Source organism: Moschus berezovskii, chromosome X (assembly GCF_049115385.1).
Source record: "Moschus berezovskii isolate FMDL1 chromosome X, NW_MosBer_1.0, whole genome shotgun sequence".
Lineage (NCBI taxonomy): Eukaryota > Metazoa > Chordata > Mammalia > Artiodactyla > Moschidae > Moschus > Moschus berezovskii.
Genome location: NC_142488.1, coordinates 3,808,775 through 3,824,586, shown reverse-complemented (window position 1 = coordinate 3,824,586; position 15,812 = coordinate 3,808,775). Strand labels below are relative to the sequence as shown.

The 15,812-nt window shown below is 42.2% G+C and overlaps 1 long non-coding RNA gene across 1 annotated transcript; it reads right to left on the bottom strand.

The window, feature by feature from the left end:
- Nucleotides 1–1,458: 1,458 nt before the first annotated feature.
- LOC148773203 (uncharacterized) lies at nt 1,459–7,116 on the bottom strand. Its single transcript, XR_016036959.1, has 5 exons — nt 7,071–7,116; nt 5,684–5,791; nt 3,588–3,689; nt 3,384–3,420; nt 1,459–1,661 (listed from the first exon to the last, which is right to left on the bottom strand). It is a non-coding gene; the product is annotated as an uncharacterized LOC148773203 (long non-coding RNA).
- Between the last annotated feature and the right edge of the window lie 8,696 nt (nt 7,117–15,812).

Below are 15,812 nucleotides of genomic sequence, written 5' to 3'. Positions count from 1 at the left end.
CTAAATGAGCATAGCTTCATTCTTTCCCCAGCTATTGGTAGTACCCTCCGCTCTTCCCCAGTAGCAATATTGGACACCTGCCGACCTGTGGGGATCATCTTTCAGTGTCATATCTGTTTGCCCTTTTACACAGCTCGTGAGGTTCTCACAGCAAGAATCCTGGAGTGGTTTGCCACGCGCTCCACCAGTGGTTCACGTTCTGTCAGAACTCTTCACTATGACGAGTCTGTCTCGGGTGGCCCTACACGAAATGGCTCATCGTTTCACTGAGTTATGCCAGGCCCTTCAGCAAACAAGGCAGTGATCCATGAAGGGAGTATAGTCATCTAACCACTATTGTTCTGTAATCTGTCAACAACTCGAGTCAAAGGACACAAATACCTTGACCTTGGAGTGCCGTGTGTGTTTGTAACATGCATTCAGGGTGCATGTAGCTTACACTGAGCCCTGGCAGGGTCCGTGCCCAGCGCCCTATTTTGTCTTTCCTGTCTCTCCTGCAGCATTTCAGGTGTACCTAGCCTTCCGCATCCTTAGGAGCCTACCAGAGGTCTCTGGAGTGGGCTGGGACTGCCTAACCTTTCCCATCCCCCTTACATATTTTTCCTGGTCTCTTGTCTGGTCGAGTGGCATGACCTCCGTGATGCCAAGGATGTTCCTTTCTTCAAATCTGTTGGCACCAATCAATGACTATTGCTTTGAAAAATATCTGATGAGGAACTTTTTTGCAGAGCTTTAGGTAACTCTGCACCTGCCTCAAAGCCTCTGCTTCTGGGATGTGAGCTGGAGAGTAGCACCCCTGTAGTCGGACACCACAGACCCCGTGCTTTGTACATACCATCACGGCTCTTTCTTTAGTAAACACTGTTCACTTTTGTTGTATGTGTGTGCATGCTTGGTTGATACATCGTGTCTTATCTTATGACGCCGACCCCATGGACTGTAGCCCGCCAGGCTCCTCTTTCCATGGGATTCTCCAGGCAAAAATGCTGCCATTTCTTCCTCCGGAGCATTTTCTTGACCTAGGGATTAACCTGTGTCTCATGCGTCTCTTATATTTGTAGGTGTATTTTCTTTACCACTGCACCCCCTGGTAGTACAGGTAAGACTGCATGCAAAATCCTTTCCTCCCCTGCAGCCCCGCAGTGGATGACTGCTGCTTAACCTCACAGTTGTGCTGTTTTCAGGTGCCACATTGAACAACTCACATTCTGTTTGTAGTTGTCTGACTGACCAATCCCATCTCTCATGTGACATCTGGTTGGAATCTTAGATTACCATATACAGCTACCATCTCTGGTATATTCACGCTTCTCGCAAAGACACTTGCATGATTCACACCATGCATCCTAAACAGAGTTATTTCCCCTTTGCTTGCACACTATATTTGCTGCATAGTTGAAATTACATGTTTTGTGCATTTGCAAATATAGCACCTTTATTCACTACACATATGTGCTTTAATCAATTTATTGATCAGTTTAGGAATCCAGTAACATCAGCAAGAGCAGAGGACATTCATAGTTGGAAAGGCATGGGTTCAGATTCTTGATATACTGGGAGAGAAGAAATGATGATTTCCAGGAAAGGTCTATTATCTTCATGTGGACGATTGGGACGCATTAGTCTTTCGGTGCTGCTCATATTCTTATTTCGTTTTTTTTCTTTAAACATGAAAAATGAAATGTTTAGCTGATTAGGATTAACATGATGTTGGTCATAGCATGAAAGAGAACACAGAAGCAGTGAATGGTGGAACCAGTGGAGAAATTTCCCTACAACTTTCACAGAAGTCGTTCTGTGAGTGTGGCACGTGGGCTTGCATAGACTTACCACCTGGTGAAACGAGCGGTGAGCAGTCCTGCATCAGCTCTTACGCTGAGAGTCACTCGGTTACATATTCAGAGGTCTGAGACGTAGAAGACTATATACTGGGTCACCTGTATGGCTTACATCTTCTGTAGTCTCATTTATCATCATGAATGTGTTGTGGCTGCAGGGTCCTTCATTCACAGTGGGTTTCACCAGGGATCATCATATCTCACAGCTCAGGGCTTCACACAGCCTCCTCTTCTGTCCCCAGAGCATCTCACTGTGGAGTCTAGACTGGTGTGAGTGTATAGATCTTTAACCCAAATACTAAGGAACCCGGAGCCCTTGTCACCTGATGGACTGCTTTGTTATCCTATTCTTTTTTTTTTTTTCTTTTAATTAATTTTACTTGAAAAGCCCTTTGTTTGCAATGCTGTGCTTCTATCAGCTGTACAGCAACGTGAATTATTTGTTATCGTTATTTATATAAACATTTGTTATCATTATTTAATCACCTAGTCATGCCCCACTCTTTGTATCCTATGGACTATAGCTTGCCTGACTCTTCTGTTCATTGGAGTTTCCAGGCAAGAATGCTGGTGTGGGCTACCATTTCCTACTTCATGGGAACTTCCCCTCCCAGGGATAGAACCCGCCTCCCCTGTGTCTCCTGCATTGGCAGGCAGATTCTTGACCTCTGAGTCACCTGGAAACCCCTCAGTAATTGCATAAATGTAGGTAAATGTATATCATTTTACATTCTTGTTCTCATGACTCATTACAAGTCATTGAGTATAGTTCTCTGTGCTCTCCAGTAGGTATTTGTTGTTTGTTTTATATGTTTTAGTGTCTATCTGTTCATCTTAATTTCTGAATTTATCCTTTGCCTACTTCCCCTTGGTAACTATGAATTTTCTCCTTGTATGAGACTCTTGAGATTCCCTTGGACTGCAAGGAGATCCAACCAGTTCATTCTAAAGGAGATCAGTCCTGGGTTTTCACTGGAAGGACTGATGCTAAAGCTGAAAGTCCAATACTTTGGCCACCTCATGCGAAGAGTTGACTCACTGGAAAAGACCCTGATGCTGGGAGGGATTGGGGGCAGGAGGAGAAGGGGACAACAGAGAATGAGATGGCTGGATGGCATCACCGACTCGATGGAACTTGAGTGATCTTCGGGAGTTGGTGATAGACAGGGAGGCCTGGCATGCTGTGATTCATGGGGTCGAAAAGAGTTGGACATGACTGAGCAACTGAACTGAACTGAACTGATGAGATTCTGTTTCTGTTTTATAAACGGTTCATTTGCATCATATTTTACATCCCACATGGAAGTGATTTCATATAGTATTTCCCGTTCCTTTTCTGACTTACCTCACTTAGTAAGATCATGTCTAGATCCATCCATGTTGCTGCAAATGGCATTATTTCATTCTTTTTCATGGGCATGTAATATTCCACTGTATACATATGCCATTCTTAAAGGAGTACAACCGCACCCCACCCCCAAAAAAATAAAAGCGTGAACCTAGTGAAAAGAAGCTCAGTGTTGTTTGTGTCACGTGTCTACTCACCCAGCTGATGCTCTCTGTTCTCATGGAGGACAGTTGTCTGAAAGAGAATGAATAAGGGGACAGATGACCACTGACACGCCCCTGTTTCAAGGGATTATTTCAAAACAGCTCTTATTAAAGATATCTCTGCCCATAGGAAATTTCACTTGAATGTACTAGTGATGTGTTTTCATTTCGGATACCTGCTGTCCTCTGGGGCTTTACCTGTTTTGATGATATTTTCTATATTTTCATTTGGGATCCCCTTTTCACTGTTCAGTTCCTGATACTTCTGAAATTCTTCTTGAGTGAAGCTGTCTCCTTTGGCTGGATTTCACAGCAAACAGGGCAGAAGAGGTGTGCGTTAGCATCTTTCATAGGTTATAGTCACCTGGCTCATACCTGTAGTGCTTAGTAAGTCTCACCACAGCCACTGCCCTCCACCATCACCTAAACACTGCTCCCCAGGTATTTTTCTATAGTCGTACCCGAGTGTGCAAACAGGTTTTCAGATGGGTCCATGAGGGCATAATCCACATAATTAACATGTTATCATGTTCCAGTTCTCCCAACTAGTGAGTAAACTACAGATCATTCGCATGTGAGCTTAAGCATGCCCCAGTGAGGTGCAATCCTTCGTGGCACATCGGAGAAGATCATGGTGGGTCTCAGACTCAGAATTCCTCTCAGCTCTAACTCTTCCTTTCCACTTTGTCTGCATCCTGGAATTACATCCCTGGGGTTTTCATAAACCCTTATGAAATGAATGGAGAGGGGAATGATTTGGGATTTTCAGAAGCACACTAATCCCATTGACACCATGCAGGACTTTATGTTCCTTACCCCGCCGGCCATGTCTTCAGATCCCTTTTGTCTAGTAACAATTTCAGTCAAAAAATAAGTTTAATCAGAATATTGAGAATGTGGGATAGCCGCGGAATACAGTCAAAGTAGATATAATAACAATGTAGACATAAAGCAGATAAGGACCTGTAGTTCCTCCCCAAGGGCAGTAATATTATTCTGGGTCATAGCCCGAGAGCTGTATCATAGACACCTAAACCCCTACCTGGTGGACAAGTAAAATACAGTTTGATTAGACCTGCCACGATTCAGAGAATTGAAGTCAAGGAAATGGGAATAAACTGATGTTTGGATTGACAATGAACAATCAAGATAATTCTGTTCATACCACTGTTGACCAATTTAAAAAAGACTGTTTTAGCTGCTTGCTGTTTTTTCAAGGAGCCCCCTCCCTCTGTTTATAAATTTCTTGCCCCTCTGGTTTCCATTTGTGGGGTGGGGCAGTCAGCCGTTGGACAGAAGTCCACCCATGCCCCAGTTGCCGGCATCTGAATGAAAGCAGATATTCCTTTCTATGAAGCTGGTCTCTTATTTGGCTTTTGAGTGACAGCCAGCAGGACCCCACTTTTGGTAACACCACCACCCATGCCACTCAGGGAAGAACTCAGGCTTTGTCAGTCTCAGAGACCAGACTCAATCCTCAGCCACCCACAACGTGCATGTAGTACCAGAAAGGATAATGGGACATGTCCATGAACCCAGGAGATTGGTCAGATGGCAGAACAACTGACATTCCTGGCTACTCTTCCTCTGCAGACTTCAATGTGATCCTGAGGTGTTTGCAGAGCACTGGGTTCAGGTCTCAGGAAGTGTTTTAAGAATTGTGACAAAGAAGAAAGCATTTGTGTGGTGGAGATGAATGCAGTCATGGCCGGAACCTGTGAGTCTGTTAAACTCAGATTTAAACCTTGATTCCCTTTAGTGTGAGGATCCGGCAACTCCGTTGCTAGGAATTCATGGACCATCCTAGAATATTTTCCTTGAATCTCTGGGGTAAGTGTATTTCATTTTTAAAAAAGCCATCTGATAGAATCCCCAGTGGATACATTTCCTCATCTTTCCAGCAGACAACCTTTCTGCATCCCTGACTCGTGCACATGAAGTCTGAATTCTCCCGTGTGAACACACGTCAGGTCCAGTGTGTTCCATATAAGGTGCTGTGCTTAATCGCCCAGTAGATTCAATTCTTTGCGACCCCATGGACTCTACCCTGCCAGGCTCCTTGTTCTTGGGGATTTTCCAGGCAAGAATAGTGGAGTAGGTTGCCATGCCTTCCTCCAGGGGATAGTCCCAACGCAAGGGTCGAACCCAGGTCTCCCGCATTGCAGGCAGATTCCTTATCATCTGAGCCAGCTTGAAAGCCCTAATGTAAGCTATGTGTTTATCTCTCTCCTTACTATAAAAATATTGATCATATGAACACATCTACTTAGTTTTGGATAACGTAAAGTACATACCGACGCCTTTAGTTATTTTTGTGATCTTCTCTCCATCATCATTTTCAATATAAGTTACCAGCATGTTTTCTGATGCATGAATCAGTTGCAAAACATTTGTACCCGCGACTGTGACAGAAAAAAAAAAAAAACAAATATCACTCTGATTATTTGCTTTCCTTTCTAATGAACATGTCTTGTGCTTCACACGCTATTGTCCGTCTTCCCTCTAGCTGTCAGCTCTCTCATTGACATTTGTATGGTCTGTTGTTAGAGCCAGTTATGACATCCAGCGAACTAGGAAAGCCTTCTACACACCCCTTTCTCCTGAAGGTTATTAAGACGTCCAGTCTTCTAAGCTGTGCAGACTGTGAATGATGGCAAAGTTTCTTATTGCAACCATTATGGGTGTTGAACCTCAACCATCTCACAAGAGCTGACTTAAATTTCCAGGAATTTTGTGACCCAGTTTACAAGTACAGTCATGGGTAGAAGGAATTCTAAAAATTTAAATGAATAATGTTAAAACGAAAGTCAATACATCATCCAGAGTTATTTCCTAGTACAACAGCTATTAAACACGTACAAATTAGTCTATTGCAATATTTGGACATATATACTCTGAAATCATTGCAAGTTAGATCCTGGCACTGCCTGTCCACATTTTTTAAATTAAAATAAATGCATCAAAACAAGATAAGAGTGCTTTGCTGTACATTTTTTCCTTGAAAATATAACAGAGGGACTTATGATCTCAATATAATCTTTCAGAATTGATATTAATATTTGGCATTATTTCCTTTTATTTTCAACTCCTGAGGTAGATGTCTATGTTAATGCCCATTTCAAATTTTGTATTTCTATTCGTATTTGAGACTTATTTCTTATTTTAAACTATAGAGATAGAAGTCTATGCTAAAGTCCCATTAAAATTATGTAAAAATGAGTTTGAAATTGTTGCTCTTATTTAAGTATTCTCATTTTGGCCTTTAAATTAATCATGTTCTACATATTAAACTTGCTAATAAAGAACTTTAGATATTTAAAGAATTTCTTACTTAAAGCAAGTTTGTTTGGGTAGGTCAAATGAAAGAACAATGTAGGAAAGTGTCATTATACTCTTAGGGAGTTTCTTGCACTTTCTCATGTCCAAGGAACACAAGGAGTCAACATTCTGGGGGTTCTTCTCAGAGACCATTAGCGGCAACATTCTACCCTTGGACCTCATCCTGGTGTTGTGGGACAGTATTGGTTCCTGAAAAATTAAATGGCTTTTCCAAGGTTGCCTTGATAATGAGTAGAGGGAATAGTCCACCCATTCTGACATCTAGTTGTCTTGAATGGAACCGAGACGATCTATCTGAACATGTTTCATGTGACAACCCATTGGAAAAGCTCGCATACTCACATTCTATGATGTAAACATCTCCTTCTTGTCTCTTTGCCTCTTTATGGAACAACTGGCATGTCCCATCAACCCTGAAAAACAGACAAGAAATTCCTCCCTCACCATCCATGCCCCAGTACTTGAGGACACCCTTCTGCACGTAGAGTTCACACACTCAGCTTCACAGCCATGACCCACACCTTTCCCTGCACCCCATGTCGGAAGTCAACAGCCTCCTTGCTTTCAGTTGGGTCAGAGTGTACTTACTTGACATAAAATGTAAGTGAGAGGTATTCACAGCCATCAGTACATTCAATCTGACGATAGTGACACCTCAGCGGACCCCCTTCCACAATCTTCTCCTTGTTATCTGCAGCTGCGTAGATGGTACGCCACTCTCCTTTAATCTAAGAAGGAAGGTCTCCATAAACGCCAGTCAGACTCTTTTCTGGTTACTCACCAGTATACAGCAACATCTTTGCCTCTGCACTTATCACAGAAGAGAAGTAAATTGAATCTTATTACGCAAAGAACAGTTCTACCCCCTACTTTGCTGAATAACCTGACATGAATTCATGATTCCTATTTGAGCAGAAAGCATCGAATTCAGAGAATTTTGCACAGAATTCAGAGTTTTTAGAAATAGCTAAAAGAAAGCCAATAAAGACTGTGATGGTTCATAACTTTCTGAATGAACACGTTAGGTATTTTTTTTTTTTTTTAACCTACAGAGAAATAACAACAACAACAGCAAAAATTCAAAGAGCAGCTCATGTAGTTAATGGACCGTGGTATGTATACAATCTGGTCACACATAGAAACGCGAATCTCTGTCACAGGCACACACAGAAATCTCAAGCAAGGAAGACCTTCTAGCAGATCAGCTCATTCTGGGTACCTGTGAGGGGTCTATCTCAGCTGGAGTTTCCTGGGTGGCACAAACCAGTACAAGGACAAGACTCAGCAACACAACCTTCATCCTGTGACTCTTGTGTTGCTCCTTCTAGACAAGCTGAGGACGCCCCAGTTGTTGGGGAGCGTGTGAATTGGTTCCACTTTTTATAGGATACGTCTCTTGGCAGAATTCATATTGATCAAACTGTGGTTATTCATAAGACCTTAGTTCCTTAGACATCACCTTCTGACATCCTGTTTGGCGGCTGAGCTTTTTGGCATTCTGTGTTTCTTATCAAACTCCTGTGTTATTTCTTTCATATTGAAGAGATCTTTAAAAGTTTATTTTCTAAAACTGAAGCTGGAACTGTCCGTTTTAAGAAGATAAGTATGTGGTGTCTCTACCAGGAATCGGTTATCAGGGAATTCCTCCGAGGGGCGTGAAATGGAAGTATAGTTGATGTACAATATTTGTTTTACAGGTATACCACATAGGTATTTGTTATTTTATTTCTGCTTTGGAAATTATGAAAATGTTGAATTTTTTAATTCACTGTGTTGTCTAATCTTTATTTTTCAAATAATCTTTGTATATAATTTATTTTATGTTCAGTACTTTGTGTTTCTTATTCCACTCCTCCTGTGAGTGTGTTGCTGTCTTCTTTCCCTCAGCATATTTGTTTGAATAAACATCTGTATTTTTTTTTTTTTTGTAGACTCCATTCCTATTTCCCCATAGTATCATCATAGCACAGTATCACCAGGATACAGCCCATTTTTATCCATTCCAATGTTGATGGATACAAATTCATAGACAAGTCTTTGTAAGGAACTGAGGCGTCTTATCTAATGGATAGGGACTTAGGGGTGGAACTGCTGGGTGTCAGTGCCTTCTTATTTTCGATTCCTGCTAAGAGGAATTAAACATTTCCATGGTTCCATCCTTGCCAGGACTCAGTGTGATCAGTTGTTTTCATTTCAGAGATTAAAAGTGTGTGATGTTATCCATTTTCTCTCTCTCTCTCTCTCACACACACACACACACACACGGTGTAACTATGTGAGGAGACAGATGGTTACTTCATTTTTTTTTTTTTTATTGGAGGCTGATGCTGGGAAAGGTTGGGGGGCGGGAGGAGAAGGGGACGACAGAGAATGAGGTGGCTGGATGGCATCACCGACTCTGTGGACATGAGTTTGAGTGAACTCCGGGAGTTGGTGATGGACAGGGAGGCCTGGCGTGCTGTGATTCATGGGGTCGCAGAGAGTCGGACACGACTGAGCGACTGAACTGAACTGAACTGAATTATTTTACAATAATATATTGGTTGATTTTGCCATACATTGACATGAATCCGCCCCAGGTGTACGTACCTTCCCCTTCCTGAACCCCCCTCCCACCTCTCTCCTCCCCTTATCCTCCCTCTGGGTCATCCCTGTGCACCAGCCCCGAGCATCCTGTATCATGCGTTGAACCTGGACTGGTGATTCGTTTCACATATGATAATACAGATGTTTCAATGCCATTCTCCCAAATCATCGCACACTCACCCTCTCCCACAGAGTCCCAAAGACTGTTCTATAAGTCACAAGTGACATTTATTCTTTGACTCTGCCTTCCTGCTCCTTACCTCCCTGCAAACCTTTAAGTGTTTGGATATATACACTGAGTAAACCCAAACCGCCTGTCATACATCCCTCTTCCCCAGGATCTGATATATTGTCAACAAGATCCTTGCACATAATTTATAAAGATGATAATTTTTAAGTGGTTCATATTTCCTGCCTACTGTTCATTTCTCCTTCCTAATGTGTTTTCATTATTCAGATTGCAACCCTTTCTCTTGGAATTTTAAAAACTTTTTTAGTGGTGTGCCTCAGTGGTCATACATCTTATAACCTCTGCCAAGTTTTTTTTTTTTTTTTAACACACCCTGGGTGTTAGCTGCTTTGCTCTGCGTTTCTCTGCTTGCAGTTTGAGGGCATCTCATGGTGATGCTTGTCTTGTTGGAACTCTGGGACAAGAGCCGAGTCGATGTAGTGCATGGACTTTGTTCTCCTGCGGTGCCTGGGATCCTCCAGGATCAGGGATTCAATCTCTGTCGCCTGCTTTGGCAGGTGGACTGCAAAGCACTGGAGCCCTGGGGAAGTCCCTCTGCTCAGTATTTTGCAGATAAGTGAGCATCAGTTCAGTTCAGTCGCTCAGTCATGTCTGACTCTTTGCAACCCCATGAAACGCAATGCGCCAGGCCTCCCAAATCCGAGTCTACTCAAACTCATGTCCATTGAGTCGGTGATGCCATCCAACCATCTCATCCTCTGTCATCCCCTTCTCCTCCTGTCTTCAATCTTTCCCAGCATCAGGGTCTATTCCAGTGAGTCAGTTCTTTGCCTCATGTGGCCAAAGGATTGGAGTTTCAGCTTTAGCATCAGTCCTTCCGATGAACACCCAGGAGTGATCTCCTTTAGAATGGACTGGTTGGTTCACTTGCCGTCCAAGGGACTCTCAAGTGTCTTCTCCATCGCCTCAGTTCAAAAGCATCAATTATTCAGGACTCAGCTTTGTTTATAGTCCAATTCTCACATCCATACATGACTACTGGAAAAACCATAGCCTTGACTAAACAGATCTTTGTTGACAAAGTAATGTCTCTGCTTTTTACTATGCTATCTAGGTTGGTCATACCTTTCCTCCCAAGGAGTAAGGGTCTTTTAATCTCATGGCTGCAATCACCATCTGCAGTGATTTTGGAGTCCCCCAAAAATAAAGTCAGTCACTGTTTCCATTGTTTCCCCATCTATTTCCCATGAAGCAAGGGGACCAGATACCATGATCTTCGTTTTCTGAATGTTGAGCTTTAAGTTAACTTTTTTCACTCTCCTCTTTCACTTTCATCAAGAGGCTCTTTAGTTCTTCACTTTCTGCCATAAGGCTGGCGTCATCTGCATATCTGTGGTTATTGATATTTCTCCCAGTAATCTTGATTCCAACTTGTATTTCATCCAGCCCAGCGTTCCTCATTATGTACTCTGCATATAAGTTAAATAAGCAGGGTGACAATGTACAGCCTTTACGTACTCCTTTTCCTGTTTGGAACCAGTCTGTTGTTTCATGTCCAGGACTAACTGTTGCTTCCTGACCTGCATACAGGTTTCTCAAGAGGCAGGTCAGGTGGTCTGGTATGCCCATCTCTTGAAGAATTTTCCACAGTTTATTGTGATCCACACAGTCAAAGGCTTTGGCATAGTCAGCCAAGCAGAAATAGATGTTTTTCTGGAACTCTCTTGCTTTTTTGATGATCCAGCGAATGTTGGCAGTTTGATCTCTGGTTCCTCTGCTTTTCTAAAACCAGCTTGAATATCTGGAAGTTCACAGTTCACATATTGTTGAATTCTGGCTTGTAGAATTTTGGCATTACTTTACTAGTGTGTGAAATGAGTGCAACTGTGCGGTAGTTTGAGCATTCTTTGGCATTGTTTGGCATTGCCTTTCATTGGGAATAAGTGAGCATACCTTCATTCTTTCTGGGGTTATTAGTTTGGTGTCCTCCACTCTTTCCCAGTAGCAATATTGGATACCTTCTGACATGGGGGGAGCTCAACATTCAGTGTCATAACTTTTTGGCTTTTTATACAGTTCATGAAGTTCTCACTGTAATAATACTGGAGTGGTTTGCCATGCCTCCTCTGGTGGTCACGCCTGAGAGCACTCTCCAGTATGACATATCTTTCTTGGGTGGCCCTACACGAAATTGCTCATACCTTCACTAAGTTATGCATAGCCATTCGCCACACACGTCTGGAGAAGGGAATGGCAAATGGCAAACCACTTCAGTATTCTTTCCTTGAGAACCCCATAAACGGTATGAAAATGCAAAAATATGTGACAGTGAACAATAAACTCCCTGGACCCGTAGGTGCCCAATATGCTACTGGAGAAGAGTGGAGAAAGATTTCCAGAAAGAATGAAGAGATGGAGCCAAAGCGAAGACAACGCTCAGTTGTGGATGTGACTGGTTATGAAAGTCTGATGTTATAAAGAACAGTATTTCATACCAACCTGGCATGTTAGATCCATGAGTCAAGGTAAATGAGAAGTGGTCAAACAGAATGTGGCAAGAGTGAATATCGACAAATCTAGAGATCAGTGAACTAAGAGGGACCGGATTGTGTGAATTTAATTCAGATGAAAATTATATGTACTACTGTGGGCATGAATCCCTTAGACGATATGGAGTAGCCCTCATAGTCAACAAAAGAGTCTGAAATGCAGTACTTGGATGCAGTCTCAAAAATGACAGAATGATCTGTGTTCATTTCCAAGGCAAACCATTCAATATCACAGTAATCCAAGTCTCTGCCCCGAACACTAATGCTGAAGAAACTGAAGTTGAACACTTTTATAATGACCTAGGAGACCGTCTAGAACTAACACCAAAAAAGATGTCCCTTTCCTTATAGGGGACTGGAATGCTAAAGTCGGCAGTCAAGAGATCCCAGGAATAATAGGCAAGTTTGACTTTAGAGTACAAAATGAGGGAGGGCTAAGGCTACCAGAATTTTGCAAAGAGGACCACTGGTCATAGCAAACACGTTCTTCCAACAACACAAGAGACGACTCTACACAGGACATCACTAGATGGTCAATACGAAATGATATTGGTTATATTCTTTGCCACACAAGGCAGTGATCCATGCAGGAGGCATAGGATAGTAGTCAACCACTATTGTTCCATTTTCTTTGACCAATTCAAGTGATAAGGCACTAATATCTTATCCTTGGAGATCTTCGTATGGGTGTAACATGCATTCAAAGTGCATGTAGTTTACAGTAAGCCCTGGGTGACCAGTGCTCTATTCTGTCACTCCACTTGCCTTTCAGGTGGACGCAGTCTTTCACATCCCCAGAAACCTACCAAAGGTCTCCAGATTGCTCTAGGTCTACCCCATCTTTCTCATCTCCCTGAAACATTTTTTTCACGGTCTCTTGGCTGGTCAGACACATGATCCTTTTGGGTAACCACAATATTCCTTTTTTCCCTTCAGTTGGCACCAATCAATGAATATTAGTTTGAAAACATCCCTGATGGAGGAACATTTATGCAGAACTGCAGGTTACTCAGCACCTGCGTCAGCAGCAAGGCCACTGCTTCTGGGGGTGGAGCTGGACTTAGCAGCCCCAAGTTGGACACAGGAGACCCCGTTCTTTCTAACTACCATCAATGCTCTTTCTTGAGTAAATACTGTTCACTTTTGTTGTACATATATCCATGCTCAATTAGTGAGTGTCATCTGGCTCTTTGCGACCTCATGGACTGGAGCCCACTGGGCTCCTCTTTCCATGAGCTTCTCAGGCAGGAATACTAGAGTGGGTTGCCATTTCCCCCTCTAGGGGATTTTCCTGACCTAGAGGTCAAAACTGCATCTTTTACATGTCCTACATTGACAGGCAGGTTCTTTACCACTGTACCACCTTGGAAGGCCATGTAACACTGTATCCTGCTAAATCTTTACCACTACCCACTTCCCTCATGGCTCTGCTGGTAAAGTATCCACCTGCAATGCAGGAGACCTGGGCTCGATCCCCTGGAGAAGGGAATGGCTACCCATTCCAATATTCTGGCCTGAAGAATTCCACGTACTGTATAGTTCATGGGGTCACAAAAATTGGACATGATTGAACAACTTTCATTTCACTTCACTTCACCAGCTACTCCACAGCAGATGAACACTGCTTAACTGCATAATTGAGTTGTTTTCAGGTGCCAGTCAGGACAGAACATATTCTACTTTGAAGTTGTCTGACTGACCAGTCCCATCTCTCACGTGACATCTGGTGGGAACTTTACATCACTTTATAAAACTACCAAATGTGGCTTATTTTCTCTTTTCACCATAACACTTGCAGGATTCATACCATGTGCCCTAAACAGAGTTACTTCCTCTTTCATTGTATACTTGATTTTCTGCATGGTTGGATTTACATGTTTTGTGCATTTTCAAATATGGCACATTTCCTTACTGACACATATGTACGTCAATCAGTTCATTGAATAAGAATCCAGTAACGTCAGCAAGAGCAGAGGAGATTCATTGTTGGGAAGCAATGGGTCATAGGTCATGATATCCTGGGATATAAGAAATGATGATTTCAAGGAAAAGGTCTGTTATCTTCATATGGATGATTGGGACACATAAGTCCTTCTGTGTTGCTCACATTCTTACTTTTTTTTTTTTTTCTTTAAACAACAGAAAAAGTAAAATGTTGTTGAGCTGATCAGGATTAATAAGATATTGGCTAAAGCATGAAAGGAAAAATAGAAGTGGTTACTTATGAAAGCTGTGGATAAATTTCCCTACAAGATCCATTTCACAGAAGTCCCACTGTGTGAGTGCCCCTGTGGGTTTTCATAGAATTACTGCCTGGTGAAACTAGCGGTGAGCAGTTGTGTATCAGGTGTTTTGCTGAGGGACACTAAGTTACATATGCACATGTCCAACATGCAGGAGATAATATAGCAGGTAACTTGTGCCACTTATATCATCTGTAGTCTTATTTATCATCACGAACGTGTTGTGGCTGCAAGGTCCTTCATTCACAGTGGGATTCCCCAGGGATCATCATATTTCCCAGCTCAGGGTTTCACACGGTCTTCTCCTTTGACCTTAAAGCGTTCCACTGTGTACTCTAGACTAATGTGCGTGTTTGGACACTTAAATCCAAAGACTTTAGGACGCCCGAGACTTTGTCACGTGGCAAGGTACATGTTTTGTTATCTCAGCCTTTTTTAAAAATTAATTTGTATTGAAATGTAGTTGATTTACAATGTTGTGTTCATTTCATGTGTATGGCAATGTGATTCATTTGTGCATTTCTTGATGTTTAGTGACTAAGTCACGTCCCTCTTGTGTCCCTATGGACTGTAGACTGCTGGACTACTCTGACTGTGGGATTTCCCATGGAACAATATTGGAGTGGGTTGCCATTTCTTCCTCCAGGCTATCTCTATGACCCAGAGATCAAAGCCACATTTCCTGCATTGGAAAGCAGATTCTTTACCATTGAGCCACCAGGGAAGCCCTCAGTTATACATCTGTGTAGCTAAATATATACCTTTTTAGAATCTTTTTGTTTACAGGTTATTACAAGACAGGTAGATTTCTGTGTTATATAGTAGGTCCTGTTATTTATTTTATGTTTGGACATGAGTTTTAGTGAACTCTGGGAGTTGGTGATGGACAGGGAGGCCTGGCGTGGTGTGATTCAAGGAGTCGCAAAGAGTCGGTCACGAATGAGCGACTGAACTGAACTGAACTGACTGATAGTAGTGTATATCTATTAATCTCAAACTCTCCCCAGAATTTTCTCTTTGGTAATGATAAATTTGTTTCCTGTGTCTGTGAGTCTGTTTCTGTTTTATAAATATTTCATTTGCATCTCATTTTATGTTCCCCCTACAAGTGATGTCATATGATGTTTGCTATTCTCTTTCTGACTTACTTCACTTAGTATGATCATCTGTAGGTCCAACTGTGTTGCTGCACATGGAGTTGTTTATTCTTTTTTCTTAGTTGAGTAATAGTTCATTGTGTAGGTCCAACCGTGTTGCTGCACATGGAGTTGTTTATTCTTTTTCCTTAGTTGAGTTCTTTGTGTATATACTGCATTTGTAAAGCGGTACGCAACAGAAGAAATGTCTTCACTTACAAAGAAACCTCAGTATTGTCTGTATCATTATTCTCCTCACCCAGCGGAGGTTCTCAGTTCTTATTTAGGACAGTTGTCTGTGAAAGAGAATGGATAAGGGGAGAAAAATGACCATCGCCATGCCTCTATTTCAAAGGATTGTTGTATAGCAGCCTTTGTAA